General features: G+C 45.1%; 1 protein-coding gene across 3 annotated transcripts in view; it reads right to left on the bottom strand.

Annotated features, from left to right (window-relative positions):
* The window catches only part of CHL1 (cell adhesion molecule L1 like), a 194,385-nt gene extending 173,029 nt beyond the window's left edge, over positions 1-21,356 (bottom strand). For 2 of the 3 annotated variants that reach the window (XM_073644396.1, XM_073644400.1), the window contains exons 1-2: positions 21,204-21,356; positions 20,788-21,015 (exon numbers count right to left, since the gene is read on the bottom strand). The gene's annotated coding sequence lies outside the window, so the exon portion shown is untranslated. The remainder of the gene's footprint in view (positions 1-20,787; positions 21,016-21,203) is intronic. The other variant, XM_073644399.1, reaches the window with a different exon arrangement.
* Between the last annotated feature and the right edge of the window lie 247 nt (positions 21,357-21,603).

The raw sequence follows: 21,603 nt of genomic DNA, 5'->3' as shown, positions 1-21,603 counted from the left end.
AGGAAAGCCCCATCCCTGTTGCATCAGTAATCTGCAACCCAATCTAATTCCAGCCATCGCCTTTCAATCCACCCTGATTGCAGTACCCCCAGTAATCCCTTGATGGCGGCACTGCATCCAGGTGAGAACTGTCGCTTGTCGTAAAAACAAAATACAAGTCAAAAATGTTTTAAATGGATTTGTGAATCCAACATGAAAGTAGAATTGTGTAACGATAAGACATTTTGGAAAGTTTATCAACTTATTTTTTTAACCAGTTCAAGGCCGGGCCACTTTTCCTGTTCATGACTAGGTACATTTTTTTTTTTAATACATGCAATTTTAGGAGCTTGAACTATCATTTTTTCTCTCGTTTGGCTATTCAAATAACTTTTGCTTCTTTTTTGTGATATGCTAAGCCTAATATTTATGTAATTTTTATATCTCTTTTTTTTTGCTGATATTAGGGGAAAATGTAAAGGAAAAATAGGAGATACATGCCTATTTTTCAAATTTTTGTTACAATCGCAAAGGACCACTAAAATACATTTTAAATTGTGTTTCCCTTTCTGTAGTAAATTATTTTTATGCATTGGACACGTGTGATGTATCAGACAGACAGTGAACTTATTTTTTTTTTTTAGTTTTTTTCCTGCTTTTTATTTTCATTTATTTCACACATTGTTCCTCACATAAAGTTATAATTTACCTTTAAGAGGCATTATTTCAAAATTTAAATACATTTTTATTATTGCTGATTTACCCTCTAATTTGGGATAGCCCCAATTTCAGGGCAAATTCAACCTCCTTCCTACAAAGCAAAATGGATCTTTGTCTGCTAAGACTCAGATTCTGCTCCCTCCCAACACCAGACCATCAAATCACTCAGACTTAGTGACACGCCGCTAATAGCGGCAAACCACACGGCTGCTTTGTATGGGCCTGTGAGTACCATAATATTGTTTGGGGAGGCCATCATACTGAGTGGCTGTGGGTCCTTCACACTGTGTAGCGGACTGTAGCTGCCATGATACTGTGTGTGGGACACATTGGGGGCATCATACTGTGTGAAGAGAACTGTGGGGACTATCATACTGTGTGAGGAGCTGTGGAAGCCATTATACTGTGTGAGGGGCTGTGGGGTCCACCATACTGTGTGTTTGCCATCATACTGTGTGTGGTGTCCTGCGGATGGCATGATACTGTTTGTGGGGGCTGTATGGGCCATAACACTGTGTGGGCTTTGATGGCCAAGATAATTTACGGTATGGTGGGGTTATGGGGTCCGTCATACTGGGTGAAAGTGTTGTGGGGTTCATCATACTGTTTTGGGGCTGTCGGGGCCATCATGCTGTGGGAGTGATCGCTGTGAGTGCCATCATACTGTGGGTGGGATGATTGTGATGGCCATCATACTGTTTGTGAACTTTGTGGACATTATACTGGGTTGGGGGAGTTTTAGGGGCATCATATTGTGTTTAATGGACTGTGGAGGGTATTACACTGTGTTGTTGTGCTGTGGGGGTCATTATACTGTGTTGGGAGCACTATGGCAACAACATAATGTGCGGGGCCACTACTGGGGCCTTATATTTTGCTGAGGGCGCTGTTGGGCCATTATACTATGGAGCAAATACTGTTGGGGGCACAGTAGGGGAGTCATACTTTGCTGGGGTCACTGTAGACTTATCATACTGTGGATGTGAGGGGATACTGTTGAGGTATCATCGTATGGGCAGTCGAGAATTGTTTAAAGGCATAGTAATCTTAGTGTATGTAAACTTTTGACTTTGCAGTAAGTAATACAAATGCCTTAAAACATTCTCTCTCTCATTATTCTGGCATTTGGCAAATATTAAAATTATGATAATCCTAATTGACCTAAAACGGGAAAGGTTTATTCTGATTTCATGTCAGATATTGAGAAAAATATGCATGTGTGTCTTTTTATATAGTGTATGTAAACTTCTGGTTTCAACTGTATCTGCAGTAAGGTTCCCTTTAATTTTCAGTTTTTATGAGCAAGTGACTGTAGACCAGTTGCGTTGATATCTGCCATACTCGGCACACACAGATTTGAGGAATTATTATCAAGGGCGGACCAGCTCTACCCTCACCTACTGTATCCTCACCCATCCCTTGTAGATTGTGAGCCCTCGCGGGCAGGGTCCTCGCTCCTCCTGTACCAGTCGCTGTCACATTGTGTTCAAGATTATTGTAATTGTTCTTGTATTATACCCCTTTTTCACATGTAAAGCGCCATGGAATAAATGGCGCTATAATAATAAATAATAATAATAATAACATGCCACCCTTGCATTTGAACAGGGGTCCAAAGGTGGGGGAGAGCCCATGCGAGTTGTGCAATGAGGGCCATCTAGCCTGTTGCTTGGAGGCAGGGCTGGTGTCAGCACCCGGCGCACCTGGGCAAGTGCCGAGGCCCTAAGCAAGCGGAAGGGGCCTACTCACCATCGGGGACCCTGGCACACTATGGGGCCCATGAGTCAGGGGAGCACGGTGCCAGGGCCCATGAATGGGCCTCCCCTGCTTGCTCAGGGCCCCAGCACTTGGAATAATTACCTCTCCTCGATCCTCCGAAGCTTCAGCGTCTTCTGACTCTGACGTGTCAGGGCAGAGGGCGCGATGATGTCACTACAGCTTGCCCTCTGCTCTGCAGTGCAGAGAGCCGGAAGATGCTGAGGAGTTCTGACCTGCCGCCAGCAAGGAGAGGTGAGTATTTGATTTTTTTTTTGTGTATCGAGCAATATATGGGGCCCATACTATTTGGAGCATTATATGTGGCCCATACTAATTGGAGCATTATATGGGTCCCATACTGAATGGATCATTATTTGGGGCCCATTATTCTCTATGGAGCATTATATAGGGCCATTATTCTGTATAGAGCAATATATGGGGCCCATTATTCTATATGGAGCATTATATGGGGCTCATTATACTGTATGAAGCATTATATGGGGTCCATTATTCTGTATGGAGCATTATATGGGGTCCATTATTCTGTATGCAGCATTACATGAGGGTCCATTATTCTGTATGGAGCATTATATGGGGTTCATTATACTGTATGGAGCATTATATGGGGCTCATTATACTGTATGAAGCGATATATGAGGTTCATTATAATGTATGGAGCATTATATGGGGCCCATTACACTGTGTGAAGCAATATATGGGGTTCATTATACTGCATGGAGCATTATATGGGGCCCATTATACTGTATGAAGCAATATACGGGGTTCATTATACTGGATGGAGCATTATATGGGGCTCATTATACTGTATGGAGGACTATGTGATGCCATAATAATGTATGGAGGACTATACTGTCCGGTCTAAAATGAAAACTTTTGAATCCCCCCCTGGGCACACACTGTTTGCTGTGAGGATTCGCCAGTTTCTGAGCTATTGTAGAATTTACAATAGATATCACTCATGTAATGTAAGAAGTGAAATCTTTTGCCATTGTACTATATATATATTTCTCTGCAGTGTCTGTGCATCATGAATCGTGGTATGTATTAAAGGGGCCCACTGAGACTCTTTCGCCCGGGGCCCAGAAAAACCTGGAGCCGGCCCTGGTTGGAGGCCTTAGGCTCAGGGGGATATGGACAGATTGCCTTCATCATTAGTGGCATGTCAGGCAGGGAGCGATCCTGCAGCTCCACTGCCTACAGAAGAAGATAGCAGCGGAGCTCCAGAAAACTATGTTCAGCTTCCTGCCTGGCGCTCAATATATGACTCAGGCAAGCACAGTGTGATCATATCAGTATATCGCCTGTTTCATTTAGAAAGTACCCGACCAAAAGAGGAAAGAAACGATGCTGCAAAAGAGGAAAGAAACGATGCTGCAGCAGATCATCTGGAGAGGTGAGTGATTTTTTTTTAAAACAGTGGGAGAGCATGATAAGGAAAAAAAGGGAAAAGGCGCTATACCAGGACTTATAATGAATTGGGGTGTGGATGAGGACGCTATACAGGGACTTATAATGAATTGGGGTGTGGAAGAGGACGCTGTACAGGGACTTACAATGTATTGGGGTGTGGAAGAGGACGCTATGCAGGGACTTATAATGAATTGGGGTGTGGAAGAGGACGCTGTACAGGGTCTTATAATGAATTGGGGTGTGGAAGAGGACGCTGTACAGGGTCTTATAATGAATTGGGGTGTGGAAGAGGACGCTATGCAGGGACTTATAATGAATTGGGGTGTGAAAGAGGACGCTTTACAGGGACTTATAATGAATTGAGGTGTGGAAGAGGATGCTATACATGGAATTATAATGAATTGGGGTGTGGAAGAGGACGCTATACAGGAACTTATAATGAATTGGGGTGTGGAAGAGGATGCTATACAGGGACTTATAATGAATTGGGGTGTGGAAGAGGACGCTATAGAGGGACTTATAATGAATTGGGGTGTGGAAGAGGACGCTATACAGGGACTTACAATGAATTGGGGTGTGGATGAGGACGCTATTGTGGCACCCCAGAGGGTCTGGTTGCCACAGTGGTGTTGCTTCCCTTAAAAGAGGTAATACCATGTCTGGAGGCAACTAGGGGTTTCCTGGTCAGGAACCTAATACATGCAACACATCCTGGCTCCAGATCAGCAAGGGGAGGATCCTGCCCTTGATAACTGGATCTGGAGGTGGGGTTAGCTCAGTTCAGTGTCATGAGTCGAGTTGTGGACACGAAGGAGTAAGGAGCCAGGGACTGGAGCTGGAGATAGCTCGTCCTGGCCAGTATACACAGAGGACCGGACACCGGAGTCTGAGGCTGTGGAGATTGCAAACCCAGCAGCAGATACCGCAAGGCAGGAGATTGCAGGTCGCCTGGCCCCATCAGAAGCCCGGAGGCTCAGCAGCACAAAGGGACCAGTACCGCCAAGGAGGAGCGAGGAATCCACAAGGCCCGAGTTGCCAGCCATACGGGTGAGCACAGCACGTTACACGCAGGGAAGTGGGCTACAACATAGCTACAAGCAGGATAGCCAAAGAAGTATAGTCAGAACGGCAGGCCTACAACTCCACTTGGCCAAGAGGACTCTATGCTTGCTCCCAGACTGACTAGGCCCCATCACTAGCCAGTACTCCCATTGGGGCCTGTATAATTGCCACCAGTAAAGACCCCGGGACTGCACCGTACGGACTCTGTGGTTATTTCTGCACCACGACACCCTGCACAGCCACCATAATCTACACGCTGCCTTGAAGCTACACTCTTCCTGTGGGGAGTTACACTACCTTAGCTGCTATACCACGAGCTTCAGAGGACTGTTCCGCAGCGGCGGTTCCTATTGACCGCATTCCACAGGTGGTGTAGTCGGACATTAACACTTATACCAAAATACTACCCCTTTGGTTTGACCATCTGGGTCACGGACCGGGTCACAGCCACTGTGACTACAACCCCCAGCATCTACCGGCCCGGCTCCGGGTACCCCACGGCCCAGGGGGCGCGTCACAATACAGGGACTTACAATGAATTGGGGTGTGGAAGAGGACGCTATAGAGGGAGTTATAATGAATTGGGGTGTGGATGAGGACGCTATACAGGGATTTACAATGAATTGGGATGTGGAAGAGGACGGTATACAGGGACTTACAATGAATTGGGGTGTAGATGAGAACGCTGTACAGGGACTTACAATGAATTGGGGTGTGGAAGAGGACGCTATACAGGGACTTATAATGAATTGGGGTGTGGAAGAGGACGCTATGCAGGGACTTATAATGAATTGGGGAATTGGGGTGTGGAAGAGGACGCTATACAGGGACTTATAATGAATTGGGGTGTGGAAGAGGACGCTATACAAGGACTTATAATGAATTGGGGTGTGGAAGAGGACGCTATACAGGGCTTTATAATGAATTGGGGTGTGGAAGAGGACGCTATACAGGGACTTACAATGAATTGGGGTGTGGATGAGGACGCTATACAGGGGCTTACAATGAATTGGGGTGTGGAAGAGGATGCTATAGAGGGACTTATAATGAATTGGGGTGTGGATGAGGACTCTATACAGGGACTTTCAATGAATTGGGGTGTAGAAGAGGACACTATACAGGGACTTACAATGAATTGGGGTGTGGAAGAGGACGCTATACAGGGACTTGCAATGAATTGGGGTATGGATGAGGATGCTATACAGGGACTTACAATGAATTGGGGTTTGGAAGAGGATGGTATACAGGGACTTACAATGAATTGGGGGTGTGGATGAGGATTCTATACAGGGACTTACAATGAATTGAGGTGTGGATGAGGACGCTGTACAGGGACTTACAATGAATTGGGGTATGGATGAGGACGCTATACAGGGACTTACAATGAATTGGAGTGTGGATGAGGATGCTATACAGGGACTTACAATAATTGGGGTGTGGATGAGGACGCTGTACAGGGACTTATAATGAATTGGGGTGTGGAAGTGGACACTATACAGGAACTTACAATGAATTGGGGTGTGGAAGAGGATGCTATACAGGGACTTATAATGAATTGGGATGTGGATGAGGACGCTATACTGGGACTTATAATGAATTGGTGTGTGAAAGTGGACGCTATACAGGGACTTACAATGAATTGGAAGAAGACACTATACATGGACTTATAATGAATTGGGTGGATGACTGACTTGCAGAGAGATGATGGGAGTAATGCTTTTGTTTGTAAATTAGCCTCCTTTAGGCTACTGTGGCACCCTGCGGGTCCAGTTGCCACAGAGGTACTGCATCTCACCCAGAGGTGTGGTACCCCACTCTCAGGTAAGGATGGAGTACTACCCGGGACCCACACACCCACATCCAATACACTCCACTTCAGTAGGGAAGGGCGAGATTGCTCCTAAGGGAGAGCACAGTCCCTGGTCCCTAGCTGGAGGGTGGAACTAGGTAGAAGAGGTGGGTGGAGGAAGTGGATCAGGGGAGCACAGACAGAAAGGGTTTAAAAGACAGAGAGAAACATCAAGAAAGGGTTCAGTTCACGCTCAGGTTCAGAAGAGAGACAGTTGGGAGTGGGAGCTCAGGAGGAGCTCCGCTCAGGAGCGCAAAGAAGGAGAGAGAGGAGTCGGGCCTAGTGAGAGAGGCCCAGGAAGAGAGTGAGAGAAGATGGGAGCAGAGGGAAAGGCTCCAGAGACAGAAGGGATCCCAGGGGCACAGTAAGTGCAGGAAGCCACCCGTGCTCCCGAATTCACACTGACGTGGAGGGATCAGGCCGCAGAAGGGGACCGGCCCCAAACTAGTGGAGAACAACCAGGCTCAGCTAGCCAACTGGATGCTGCAGAATTTTCAAGGTGTTGCAGCCAAAACCCACAATTACATAGCTGAAAAGGTGGCCACATTGGGTCCAGGGGACTGCAAGTCGCCCGACAAGGCCCAAGGCCACTGGCTTGGGACAATGATTGTGAGGCGTAGGGCAGGAGGGTGAGAGCCAGCGCAGTGAGACGACCTGGAAAGGTACATAGAATGGGGTCCCGTCCTAGTGCTCCTGAGATACCTGAGAGTTTGCTGGATCACTACCTCGGAGGACACAGGACGACGTGGGCAGTTGCACTCCGGTGACTGTAACCTGAGGAACTTAACAACTGTGAGTAAAACCTGAAGATTGCACTCCACTGTGTCCTTGAATAATTGCTGCGCCATCACCTGCATTACGCCGCACCAACAACATCTACCTCATAAAATCACCATCTACTGCCCTGGAGCTTAGCTCAGCCTGTGGAGAGCTGAACCAACTCTGCTGCGTCACCATCAGCTCCAGTGGATCTGCACCTCAGTAGCGGCCCCAAATAGCCGCATACCACAGGTGGCGTCATGAACATTATCTCTAAAAACTTTATTCCCCTTTTTCTTTTCATTTAATTACTTGACCGCCCGGGGCCACGGACCGGGTCACTGCCACCGTGACATCCCCAGCACCGACCGGCCCGGCTACCGAGTACCCCACCGTCCCAGGGGGCGCGTCACTACATTCACACATTCGTGTGAAATGTCCATGTGCTGCCACATTTTTTTATTGTACCCATAGAGTTTCATAGATCCATTCACACATTCATGAAAATCATGTACCCAAGAATCAGACTCAGAGAATGTTCTATTCTATTCTGATTTTGAAGACCAGAATAAAAGATATTCAATGGCCCTGAATTTCTTGTCAGTTATAATGAGGAGGCATATAGGAGTCAGAAGATCCTGATTCAATAAGGTTCGCAACCCTTTTAATGAATTATTATTTATTATTATAGCACCATTAATTCCATGGCGCTCTACATGTTTAAAAGGGGTATACATAGCAAACAAGTACAATAATTTGAACAAAAACGAGTCAGAAACTGGTACAGGAGAAGAGAGGATCCTGCCCGCGAGGGCTCACAATCTACAAGGGATGGGTGAGGATACAGTAGGTGAGGGTAGAGCTGGTCGTGCAGTGGTATGGTGGAGCGAGGGTTACTGAAGGTTGTAGGCTTGTCGGAAGAGGTGGGTCTTCAGGTTTCTTTTGAAGGTTTCCACGGTAGGCGAGAGTCTGATGTGTTGGGGTAGAGAGTTCCAGAGTAGGGGGGATGCATGGGAGAAATCTTGTATGCGATTGTGGGAAGAGGAGATAGGAGGGGAGTAGAGAAGGAGATCTTGTGAGGATCAGAGGTTGCGTGCAGGTAAGTTCCGGGAGGCTAGGTCACAGATGTACGGAGGAGACAGGTTGTGGATGACTTTATTTGCTATGGGTAGGGTTTTGTACTGGAGTCTCTGGGCAATGGGGAGCCAGTGAAGGGATTGACAAAGAGGAGAGGCTGGGGAATAGCGTTAGAACTGGTGGATTAGTTGGGCAGCAGAGTTTAGGATAGATTGGAGGGGTGTGAGAGTGGTAGAAGGAAGGCCACAGAGCAGGAGGTTGCAGTAGTTGAGGCGGAAGATGATGAGGGCATGCGCTAGTGCTTTTGCAGGTTCGTGGTTGATGAATGTGTGGATCCAGGAAATATTTTTGAGCTGGAGTTGGCAGGAAGTGGAAAGGGCTTGGATATGAGGTTTGAAGGAGAGATCAGAGTCAAGGGTTACCCCAAGGCAGCGAACTTACGGGACTGGGGAGAGTGGATGGCCATTAATTTTGATAGATAGGTCAGATGGGGGGTTGAGCAAAAGATGATGAATTCAGTTTTATCCATATTAAGTTTTAGGAAACTAGCAGGGAAGAAACATGAAATTGCGGACAGGCAGTGTGGGATTCTGGTTAATAAGGAGGTAATATCAGGTCCAGAGAGGTAGATCTGTGTGTCATCAGCATAGAGGTGATACTGAAAGCCGTGAGACTTTATGAGCTGTCCCAAGCCAAAGGTGTAGATGGAGAAGAGCAGGGGTCCTAGAACTGAGCCTTGGGGAACACCAACAGGGGGCGAGGTGTCAAAGGCAGATGACAGGTCCAGAAGGAGAAAGACAGAGTAGCGTCGCTTGGATTTGGCAGTCAGTAGGTCGTTGGTGACTTTAGTCAGGGCAGTTTCAGTAGAATGGTGCGGTCAGAAGCCAGATTGGAGGCGGTCAAAGATGGAGCAGGAGGACAGGTGGGAAGACAGCTCAAGATGGACATGTTATTCCAGTAGTTTTGAGGCATAGGGGAGAAGTGATATGAGGCGATAGCTAGACAGAGAGGATGGGTCAAGGGATGCCTTTTTGAGGATGGGTGTGATCGAGGCATGCTTGAAGCATGAGGGGAAGATACCAGTTGCTAGTGACAGGTTAAAGAGGTGGGTTAGGGTTGGGATGAAGACTGCGGTAAAGTTTGGGATGAGGTGGGATGGGATTGAGTCAAGTTCGCAGGTGGTGAGATGTGACTTGGAGAGTAAAGAGGAAAGTTGATCTTTCGTGATGGCAGAGAAGCTGGTTTTGGAGGAGGAGAGTTAAGTAGATATGAGGAGGGACTGTGGGGACCTATGGCAAAAGCTTTGTCTGATGGTGTTAATCTTCTGCTTGAAGAATGAGGCAAAGTCTTCAGCTGCGATGAGTGGAGATGGAGGAGGTGCTGGGGGATGGAGGAGAGAATTGAAAGAACTGAATAGCTGTTTAGGGTTGTGAGACAGGAAGGATATGAGAGATGAGAAGTATGTTTGTTTTGCTGCAGTGAGTGTGGACCTGAAAGTAGTGAGGGATTGTTTGAATGCGATAAAGTGCTCGTTGGAGTGGGACCTTTTCCATCTCCGCTTAGCAACCCTGGAAGCCTATCTGAATCAGGAGTGTCTGATGAATGGCATGTGCCCCTGTACGACTCGCCACAAATCTTTCTCCAATCAGGAGAGTGGAGTGGGGACCGAGGGGAAGTGCGTATTTATTATATACAGTGGGGAAAATAAGTATTTGATACTTTGTCGATTTTGCAAATTTTCCCACCTACAAAGAATGGAGAGGTCTGTAATTTCTATCATAGGTACACTTCAACTGTGAGAGAAAGAATCTGAAAAAAAATCCAGAAAATCACATCGTATGATTTTTACATAATTAATTAGCATTTTATTGCATGAAATGAGTATTCGATACAATAGAAAAACAGAACAGAATATTTGGTACAGAAACCTTCGTTTACAATTACAGAGGTTAAACATTTCCTGTAGTTCTTGATCAAGTTTGCACACATTTCATCAGGGATTTTGGCCCACTCCTCCATAAAGATCTTGTCCAGATCTTTCAGGTTTTGGGGCTGTCGCTGAGCAACATTAAGTTTCAGCTCCCTTTAAAGATTTTCTATTGGGTTCAGGTCTGGAGACTGGCTAGGCCACTCTAGGACCTCTAAATCCTTCTCCTTAGTTGCCCTGGCTGTGTGTTTCAGGTCATTGTCATGCTGGAAGACCCAACCACGACCCATCTTCAATGCTCTTACTGAGGGAAGTAAGTTGTTGGTCAAAATCTCTCGATGCATGACCCCATCCATCTTCCCTTCAATACGGTACAGTCGCCCTGTCCTCTTTGCAGAAAAGCACCCCCAAAATATGATGTTTCCCCCATCATGCTTCATGGTTTGGACGGTGTTCTTGGGGTTGTACTCATCCTATTTCTTCTTCCAAACACGGCGAGTGGAGCTGATACCAAAAAGTTCTATTTTGGTCTCATCTGACCACATGACCTTCTCCCATGCCTCCTCTGGATCATACAGATGGTCATTGGTGAACTTCACACAGGCCTGGAAATGTGCTGGCGTGAGCAGGGGGACCTTGCATGCTCGGCAGGATTTTAATCCATGATGGCATAGTGAGTTACTAATGGTAATGTTTGAGACTGTGGTCTCAGCTTTCTTCAGGTCATTGACCAGGTCCTCCCTTGTAGTTCTTGGCTGATTCCTGGCCTTTCTCAGAATCATCCTTACCCCATGAGGCGAGACCTTGCATGGAGCCCCAGACCGAGGAAGATTGACAGTCATCTTGTGTCTCTTCCATTTTCTAATAATTGCGCCAACAGTTGTTGCCTTCTCACCAAGCTGCTTGCCTCTTGTCCTGTAGCCTATCCCAGCCTTGTGCAGGTCTACAATTTAGTCCCTGGTGTCCTTAGAAAGCTCTTTGGTCTTGCCCATGGTGGATAGGTTAGAGTGTGATAGATTGAGTGTGCGGACAGGTGTCTTTCACACAGGTAACAAGTTCAAACAGGTGCAATTAATTCAGGTAATGAGTGAACAGTAGGAAGGTTTCTTAAAGAAAAACTAACAGGTCTGTGAGGGCCAGAATTCTTGCTGGTTGGTAGGTGATCAAATACTTATTTCATGTAATAAAATGCAATTTAGTTATTTAAAAATCATACAATGTGATTTTCTGGATTTTTTTTAGATTCAGTCTCTCATAGTTGAAGTGTACCTACAATAAAAATTACAGACCTCTCCATTCTTTGTAGGTGGGAAAACTCACAAAATTGGCAGATTATCAAATACTTATTTTCCCCACTATATATATACTATATAGAGGTACATAATACTATATGAAGTGCAATGGGGGTGCATTACACTATATAAGTGCAATGGGAACGCATTATACTATATGGAGACGCATTATACTTTATGAGGTGCAATGGGGGCGTGTTATACTATATGATTTCCATGGGGGCTCATTATACTATGTAAAGTGCAATGGGGGTACATTATACTATTTAAAGTGCAATGGGGGCATATTATACTATATGGAGGTGTATTATACTATATGAAGTGCAATGGGGGTGCATTATACCATATGGAGGCACATTATAATATATGAAGCTTAATGGAGGTGCATTATACTATATGAAGTACAGTGCATGCGCATTATACTATATGAAGTGCTATAGAGGTGCATTATGCTATATAGAGGGCAATGGGGGCACATTATACCATTTGAAGTGAAATGGGGGTGCATTATACTATATAAAGTGCAATGCGGGTGCAATATACTATATAAAGCGCAATGGGGGCACATTATACTATATGGAAGGTTATGTGGGGCCATTATACTATTTGAAGGGCTATGTGAGGCCCATTATACTATATGGGGGCCATTAAAATATTTGGAGGACTATGTGGGGGCCATCATACTGTTTGGAGGGCTATCTGTGGGGCCATTATAATATTTGGAGGGCTATGTGGAAGCCTTTAAACTTTATGGAGAGCTATGTGGGGGCCATTATGAAGTTTGCAGTGCTATGTTGGGGGCCATTATACAGTTTGGAAAGCTATGTGGGGGCTATTATACTATTTGCAGGGCTAAGTGATGGCCACTATACTGTTTTCATGGCTATGTGTGGGCCATTATACTGTTTGCAGGGCTATGTGGGATTCCATTTTACTGTTTGCAGGGCTATGTGTGTGTCCATTATACTGTTTACATGGCTATGTGGGGGTCCATTATACTGTTTTCAGGGCTTTGTGGGGGCCATTATACTCTTTGGAGGGCTATGATGGGGGCCATTGTACTGTTTGGAGGTCGAGTGGGGCCATTATACTGTAAGCGGGGATACATATACCTGTACAGTATACAGTGTATACAAGTGTGAAGGTTTATGTGGGGTCTATCATACTGTGTGGATGGCTGCATGGGCCATTATGCTGTTTGGAGGGTTGTGTAGGGGCCATTATGCTGTTTGGAGGGCTGTGTGGTAACAAGTATACTGTTTGGAGGGCTAATGGGGCCAACATACAGTTGGAGGGTCGTGTTGGGGCCATCATACTGTCATACTGTGTGGAGGGTTGTGTCGGAGCCATTATATTGTATGTAGGCCCATTATACTGTATGTAGGGCTGTGTTGGTGGTCACAGTTGGTCACAGTTGGGGCATCATACTGTGTTGGAGTCGCCATACTTTGTCGGGGGGGGGGGGGGTGGTACAGTAAGTAGGGTCATCATACTTTGCGTGTGGAGAGTACTGTGGACGAATTCACTGTGGGGATATCATACTCTGTTTGGGGGGCACTTTTGTTGGTATCATACTTTATAGGGGCAATGAGAGGGAATCTAGGGGTTTCAATAGTAGGAAAATTAGTTTGTAAGGACTGCAAAGTTGTGAGATATGCCTTTCTGTGACCCTTCTAAATATTCATTTTTGAGGGGGGTGCCAAATTAGTACTTATGTTATGGGACTCCATGATTTCTACGTATGTCCCTGCATAGAGTCTTCACTTGACTGATATAAAATAAATTGACTGATGATGAAGCAGCATCTGACCAGACGTTGAGTCCATCAGACTCCTCCATTAGAAAAGAAGCTTCCCCATATTCCATCAGCAGACATTTTAATTTATATCTAACACTATGAAATACAGACAGGGCATTGTGAATAACAAAAATAACAAGAGAATACGCTATGTAAGTGTGACACCCCAGGGGTCTGGTTGCCACAGTGATAGAGATATTACGTCTGAGAGCAGGTGGGAGGTCTCTTGGTCAGGGATCCTATGCATGCCACACCTCCTGCCCAGTCCTGGGAGGGGAAGAACTTCCCCTATATAAACCTAGGGCTGAGGCAGGGTGAGTGAGTAGAGAAGAAGTAGAGACAGAGAAGAGCAGCAGATATAGGAGAAGAACATCAGGAGCTCTGTGGGAGCAGTGCTACAAGGAGTCAGGGGCTGGCAGCTGCAGAGCTCGCCCTGACTGAGAAGTTATCACCGGACCCGGAGTCCGAGGCTGTGGGGACTAACTCCTATCCAGCAGCAGAAACCGACCGGCAGGGGATTGCAGGTCCTCTGGCCCAGAAACCCGAAGGCACGGTCACACGCGTGGGACCAGCACCGCCGTCGTGGAGCGGAAGCTACTAGAATGCCCCGAGTCACCGGCCATACGGGTGAGCACCACACGGTACACTCAGGGACGTGGGCTACTTATACCCGCCTCTAGCAAGGTAGCCGGAAGAGTATCGTTAGTTTGGGAGGCCTACAACTCCGCCTGGCCAGGGGAGATCCCATCTGCTCAAGGACTGACCAGGCCCCAATCGCTAGCCAGTACTCCGGGAGGGTCTATCTTTGTCACCAGTAAAGACCCTGAACTACACCGTACCGTCTCCGAGTGGTTCCTGCTACCCCCATCATCCACGTCGGTTGCCCTGAGGCCATACCCCTCCCGTTGGGGGTTATACCATCACGCTGCACAATCCTACCACCGGCCTCAGCAGTCTGCCCTGCAGCAGCAGCTCCTTAGCTGTACTCAACGGGTGGCGTAGTCGTCCAACATCTACCGCTAATACAGCGCCACTTAGTCTGACTCCCTGGGCACGGACCGGATCACCGCCACGAGACTACAACCCTCAAGAGATCCGGCTCCGGGTAAGCTCCCGCGTGCGCAACGCAGCGCGACACAGGCCCAGGGGCGCGTCATAAGCAATGGTGCTATATATAACAAAAGTGGGCAATATGTAATAAGGGATGGCGCTGTACATAACAAGAGAGGATGCTATGTGATAAGAGACAGAGCTATGCATATAAGAGAGGAAACTATGTAATACTGTATATATATGTAATAAACTATGTAATATATACTTACAATGGTATATATTATCTTTAGCTGTCACCATAAAATAAAAGGAGAGGGGCCAAGACACACTTCTTGCACAGTTGCCGCAAGCTGTTACTGTCCGCCCCTGATTACTATTAACCTGTGTCTATAAATTTCCATCTACAGTAAACCATGAGGTATCAATTTTCACTTATAAAAATGCAAAAAGATTTATTAACGATAATATTAAAAACATTACTATTATTTGCAAACAGAGCATGCTCTGTGTGTGTCTCAAGATCAGTGGGGCTCTGACACCCTTAGGCTTTGTTCACACTGCATGTTAATCTATTGTCAGTGGCTCTGTAGGAGCAAACTTCTATAGCCCTGGAAAACAAGATTCGGACATTTGTGCTGACGGGCCATGGACAAGAATGATTTAGAGAAAATCACTATGTGCTCTGTTGGACATCATTTTCGGAAGTTTCTGCCTATTTTCAATGGGCACCAAAACATGGTCCACCACATTTTGGTGCCCACCTGAAATAGTTGAAATGATATACAAAAGAGCACATAGTGACGCCATCTGAATCATTAAAGTCAAAGGTCCCATCAGTACAAATGTCCGAATCCAATTTTCCAGTGCTATAGATGTTTGCTCCGACAAAGCCACTTGACAATAGGTGAAAACGCAAAGTGAACATAGCCTTATTGATCAGCTGTTATGACCTCCGGCTGCATGTGAACACATTGAATACAGAGCTAAAGCAGTGATTAGAACATGATAGGTCTGTTTTTTTCTAGGTACTATGTCCTGTAGAAGGCTTTGTGCTAAGTTTATACTGTCAATTTGGGCTAAGACTCGCAGAAAAGGAAACTTAATATTTTTTCCCCCTTTAGTGGTGCTCCAGGGGAATTAAACACTTGTTCCCAGGTTCTTTTACAAATTGCAGCAGATTGGCAGAACTCCAACCAGATGAACACCTGCCAGCTTGTTGTCAGGTGTTCCTTCTAACAAAAAATAAGTGCCTTACAAGTCAAATAGGTATAGATAGGTGTAATGCTAAGAGAAAGAAAAGTTTCGGTACTGCAATAGCTGGTTAGGAGTACTCCTTGAAGAGGTTGTCCACTACTTTTTCAATGATGACCTGTTCTTAGGATAGGTCATCAATGTCTGATCGGCCGGAGTCCGACATCCGGCACCCCCGCCAATCAGCTGTTATCGGTGTCGGCCGCTGGCTGGAGTTATTTATTTGCAGAGCTGCTTTGTCTTCTGGTAGTGGCTTAGTACTGCACATCCGCCACCTATTCAAAACAATAAGAGGCGGATGTGCAGTACCCTGCTGCGGCCACTATCAGAAGACGGCCAGCTATGCAAATGAGCACTTCCAGGTGCCGCCACCAATAATAGCTTATCAATGGAGGTGCCGGGTGTCGGACCCCGGCCGAGCAGACATTGATGACCTATCCTAAGGACAGGTCATCAATGAAAAAGTAGTGGACAACCTCTTTAACTCTTTTGAGACCTATTGATTTTTTAATTTTGCTCATTTGTTTTTTGCTCCCCGTCTTTCAAAAATTATAACCTTTTTTTCCATCTACATGGTGGTATGAGGGCTTTTTTTTAATCAAGATGAGTTGTAGTTTTGAATGATACCATTTTTTTTAAATGAAAAACAAGGAAAAAATTCCAAATGGAGTGAAATGGGGAAAAACGCAATTCTGACATTTTTTTATACAGTATTTATTGTGCAATAAAAATGGCCTGGCCAAATAAGGTTCCAGGTCAATATGATTACTTTTTTATATATTTTAGTGGCTAAAATAAAACGCAGAACCCTACAAAAAAAAACAACTTCTAAGACCCATAACTTTTTTATTTTTCTGTTTGAGGGATTGTTTTTTTTGCATGCTGGACTGTAGTTTTTATTGATACTAAATACATTGGCCCTGATTCATTGAGACCGTTGATTTTCACAACAGTCTTCATGAGGTTGTGAGGTGGAGTGTGAGGGTTCCGGATTAATTAAGAGGTCTCCATGCGCCTCTCCACAAACCTTACTCTAGTCTCTGCTGGAAAAAGATTTGTGGCGTAGCGAACACCGCCGCTTTACACGATTTTGACAATAAGTGGTCGCTACACGGCCAACCACTTTGTCAGAGCTTGGCAAAAATGGCTTGAGAACGCCAAAAGTTGCACAACTTTAGCGCAGGCTCAGTTGTGCCAAAATGTTGTGACTTTTCACAACTCTTTACGCCAGGATTCTGGCGTGAAAAATTTCCTGAATTGGGTCCAATATTTTTATTGCATTTTTTGGGGGCATATGTCATGACCGAAAAATGGAAATTCTGGTGTTTCAAGTTTTTTCTCTCTTTTCAGTGTTTAACGTACGGTTTAAATAATTTTATATTCTGATAGATCAGACTTTTAAGGACATGATAATATCAAATATGTTTATTATTTAAAAAATATTGATTTTTTTAATGGGAAAAAGGGGGTTGATTTAAACTTTTTGATATTTTCAGCAGGCCCCCAACTTTCATGGCTAACCCATCAGTACCAAGCAATTGTGTAGCGGACAGCCGATGGGAGCCTGTGCGTGTGCGCATAGGCGATTGCTCCATTTAAATTCCACTCTCAGTGATTAACAGGGGCGTTTAAATGTTTTAACAGCAGTGATCGGAGCCAGCTCCTCACGCTGCTGATGAAGGCAGATGTCGCTCTACACACCCCACATGTGACTGTGTATGCCACAGATCATTAGGGGTCAACGCAAAGCTCCAAGTAACCAAAGAGCCATGCAATTACACACACAGCTGTGTCCAAACACCACTCATAGCACATGTCACACATGTTAACCCACCTTTTATTTAACGTGGCACTATTTATATATTGAAGTCTTTGGAAAGAGAGAGGGGTTAAAGGAGGGAAGGTCACAGAGAGACACAGCCAGAGAAGCACACTGACAAATCATTCTGAAGCTTTTAAGTAAGTCTTTTAGCTTATCCCAGTGCTGGATTCACAACTACACTGCTCAGTATTGCTTTATAATGTCTCCATGCTTCTACTACTTTTGAGGATATGCTACATAGACACAGGAGACCAGGAATTCCTTATGTCTCTATGTTCTGTGTATGGGAAACAGTATAGCAGCTAGTCTCCACCCAGTAGCTCAAACACAACTGAAAATAAGAGATACTGCTGAGGGGAAACTGGTGAAAATGTAGGATACAATCATATTATGGCTAGAAACATTGTTTTTCATCATGTATACACACTTGGCAGCTTATTCTGAAAAGTTATGCTTTAAGCATTGTAATGCAGCGGCTTGCGGCATTACTGTAATGGTCCAGGGTGTGTTTTGTCTGACCATGTACCTCCCCCTCAGGTGACTGGTCATATGACTGTGACATCAGCACAGGTCCTGTGTACAAAGAAGGTCTGATCACATGACTGTGACATCAGCACAGGTCCTGTGTGTGCACTGGAAGATATATAAACCCTGGTAGTTTTGAGACAGGGTCTGAAAGGCGTGAGGCCTGTTCCCTGTGTGGGACACCGTTAGAGTGTGAGGCCTAGTGAGGCCTAGTGAAGCCTGGTGAAGCCTGAAAGGCAGAGGCTGTATCCTTATGTGTAAGCGATGCCATTAGTCTTGGAGGGAAAGAGGCTTGGAAGGCAAGAATCCTGGAAGGCAGAGGCTGGATGTTAAGTGTGAAAACATACCAGTAGCCTTTGAAGGTACGAGGGCTGGAGACCCCCATCTGGGAAGCCGTAAAGCCTCAGCGGTGGCAGAACAAATCTGACTGAAGCAGCTAAAACCCGGCAAAGGTAAAACACTGCGTTATAAGGACATTGATATAAGTGACTTTGCTGAAGGCTGTAACTGGAGCCAAGTGGGCCTGTCTGCCACTTGAAAGGCTCCTGGACACTATATGTGTAATATGTCGGCGAGCCACTGAGTTGGACTCGGTTATAAGCAGTTATGAAGAGTAATAAACTGCTGGATTGTGAAATACTGGAAAACGTGGCTGGTGTGCTTTAATTGACCCGGTGCAGCGAGTGTCCCCCAGCATGATGACTAGCGCTGCCTTACAGCATATAATCATTTTTTAACAGTTTAATTAAAGAAAGTTGTATATATATGCTATTCTCATCCAGTTATCATGCAACTTATGTGAAACTTTTACTCCATGTTTTTATTCTCAATGTTTTCAACAGGACTAAGATATTGATGACTTTTCTTATAGGACAAGCCATTAATATTGGGTAGGACAGGGTCTGACACTCAGAAAGCACCCCCTCAAATCAGCTGCTACCAGGTCCCCCAGTTACCAGAAATTCACAGTTTATAGAGCTGGAACTGCACAGCACCACCATGTGTAGTGGCTGTTTATGGGGTACTTCAGTCCAAATTATATTCATGTCAATAGAAGCGGAACTGCAGAACTCCAGAATTGCCATTACACAGTGCACGGATCTGTGCTGTTCCAGCTCTATAAACTGTGAGCCTCTAGGCTGCTGAACCTGGTGACAGCTGGTCCATGGGGTGTCGGGTGTCAGACTCCCACTGATCTAATATTGATGACTTACCCTTAACATAAGTCATCAATATATAAGTGCTGGACAACTCCATTACCTTAAAAACATTAAATGTTAATATTAACATTTTGTCTACATTCAGCACCCCCACAACTTAATAAGGCAAATTTTCATAGCAACCAACAGTTTTACTTGGTAAAAAAAATTACAATTTAGCATAAGTGTGCTTAATGACTGACACAGGCTGTTATGACTCAAGTAGATTTTGTAGTGTGCACACTTGACCAATTACTGTTCTAGAATTGCATGGTTGTCACATGACTGCGGAGGATAATCATTGTCTGCAGCCGACACATGTGGATGATTGCTACGTTAATACAGTAGGGCAGATCACAAAGCTCTGCAGGACCATAAGAATTGGGGCGCTAGAGCAGTGGGAAATTTACCAGGTGAGTTCTTTGGTATTTTTTCATGTCCCCCTACTTTGAGCCAAATTCTAGATAAGCCTTTTAAGGCATGAACTAAGGAGCCAGAAATCTAGCGTAAAAGTGTTTCAAAAATTTTTGCGCAATGTTAAATTGTGCAAATTTGCAACTTTTGGCAATTTTAAACCAGCTTCCCCACCTTCTTTTTTTGGTGTAAAATAAAGTGGTGTACAAGTCTGCAGTCAGTTTGTTTGACTGCAGACTTGTGAATCCTCACAGCATACAGAGCATGCTATTAGGATTCTCTGGTGTCGGTGCCAGGATTTGGTGGGTGCGTGAGCGCATATATGGGATTTTCATAAATTCTGTCACATGCCAACTAGACATGCCGACAAGTGTATTGAGCGAGGTCAGACATGTCTAGCCAGATTGTGGCTGGAAATATGCAAATCGCATACTTGTGGTCACATGACTGCTCGCTCTAAAGAATCATGACAGTGGGTACTATGAGCGCTGTAAGGATTCACAAGTCTGCAGTTACATATAGTAACTACAGACTTGTACCCTGAGCCTTGTCATCCCCTATAAAACAGTTTAGTACTCCAGTCCGTCCCTGGAGAACATTTATTGTGCTGCCACAAGATTGTATGCAATCCTGTTCTTTTTACAGGATGGAAGCAAATTACAGACATGGTATAATCTGGAGAGATGGAAAAATCTATGAATTCTGAGCGTCATTCCCTTCTCTAATCTGCTCCTTGTATGTAAAGTATAAATGAGAATGTAAAATCCATACATCTATGTAATAAAAAAGGAGCAGTCGTATAATATTCGTGCCATCAGAAACAAACAATTAATTAATCAATGTCCTACGATTTGAACGAGGTTTCACCAACCTGCATCTAATAAGGAGCCACAGGTTCCGTAGATGGATGGCGATCCCTGTACGATCGGAGCATCTTCAGAGACACATGTTGCTGATGCTTACTGTCTGCAACTCGTCTCTTATTGATTTCTTAACAGTCCGTCCAGTAAATGTCTATTCTGCAGGGAATTATGGCACTTGTAGTTCTCCCCGCAGTCGGATTAGAAGTTATTGATCTTCGATAAGTTGTAGAAAGTGTCTATAAGAAATAGTTACATTGTGCATATTGAGGACACGCGGCTTCCTATGCACCTGCTGATCGGTAATATCATATATATAGCGTTACCCTATAAAATCCCCTATGTGATGGGATTTTATATGATCCCTATAAATTAGCCGGAGTTGCGCTATAAGTAATCCCCTGCTGTTGCGGTATAATTTACTCACCTCTCCAGCATCGGGATCCCTGGCTCATCTCAAGGTCCTTATGTTAAAAAAAAAACAAATCCCCCTGAAGTGGAGCGCAGTACAACCTCATCCCACCCCAATCCTCCTCCTAACCCCCTCACCGTCCTGTTTCCTAAATCAATCAGACTCCACACAAAGCGCTGGAGAAGATCGTGACCAGAATCCAGATGTCTCTCGGCACAGACAGGAGTCATAGCAACTGCAGCAACACTGCGACTATGTGGGGAAGAGAAGACCCCCTCTACAAACAACCTGGGGAGGGGGGTATGTGTGAGAAAGAGAAAACAGGAGCATTAATCACAAAAGTGACAATAAAAAGGAATTAAAGTTGGATAAATACGGCGTGGTGGGGCAGGGACTGGATCAAGTCAGAGGGGAC

This window comes from Phyllobates terribilis, unplaced genomic scaffold, assembly GCF_046119375.1.
Source record: "Phyllobates terribilis strain yellow unplaced genomic scaffold, ASM4611937v1 Scaffold_8__6_contigs__length_399053987, whole genome shotgun sequence".
NCBI classification, from domain to species: domain Eukaryota; kingdom Metazoa; phylum Chordata; class Amphibia; order Anura; family Dendrobatidae; genus Phyllobates; species Phyllobates terribilis.
The sequence above is the reverse complement of the archived record's forward strand: the minus strand, read 5'-3'. Positions and strand labels throughout refer to the sequence as shown.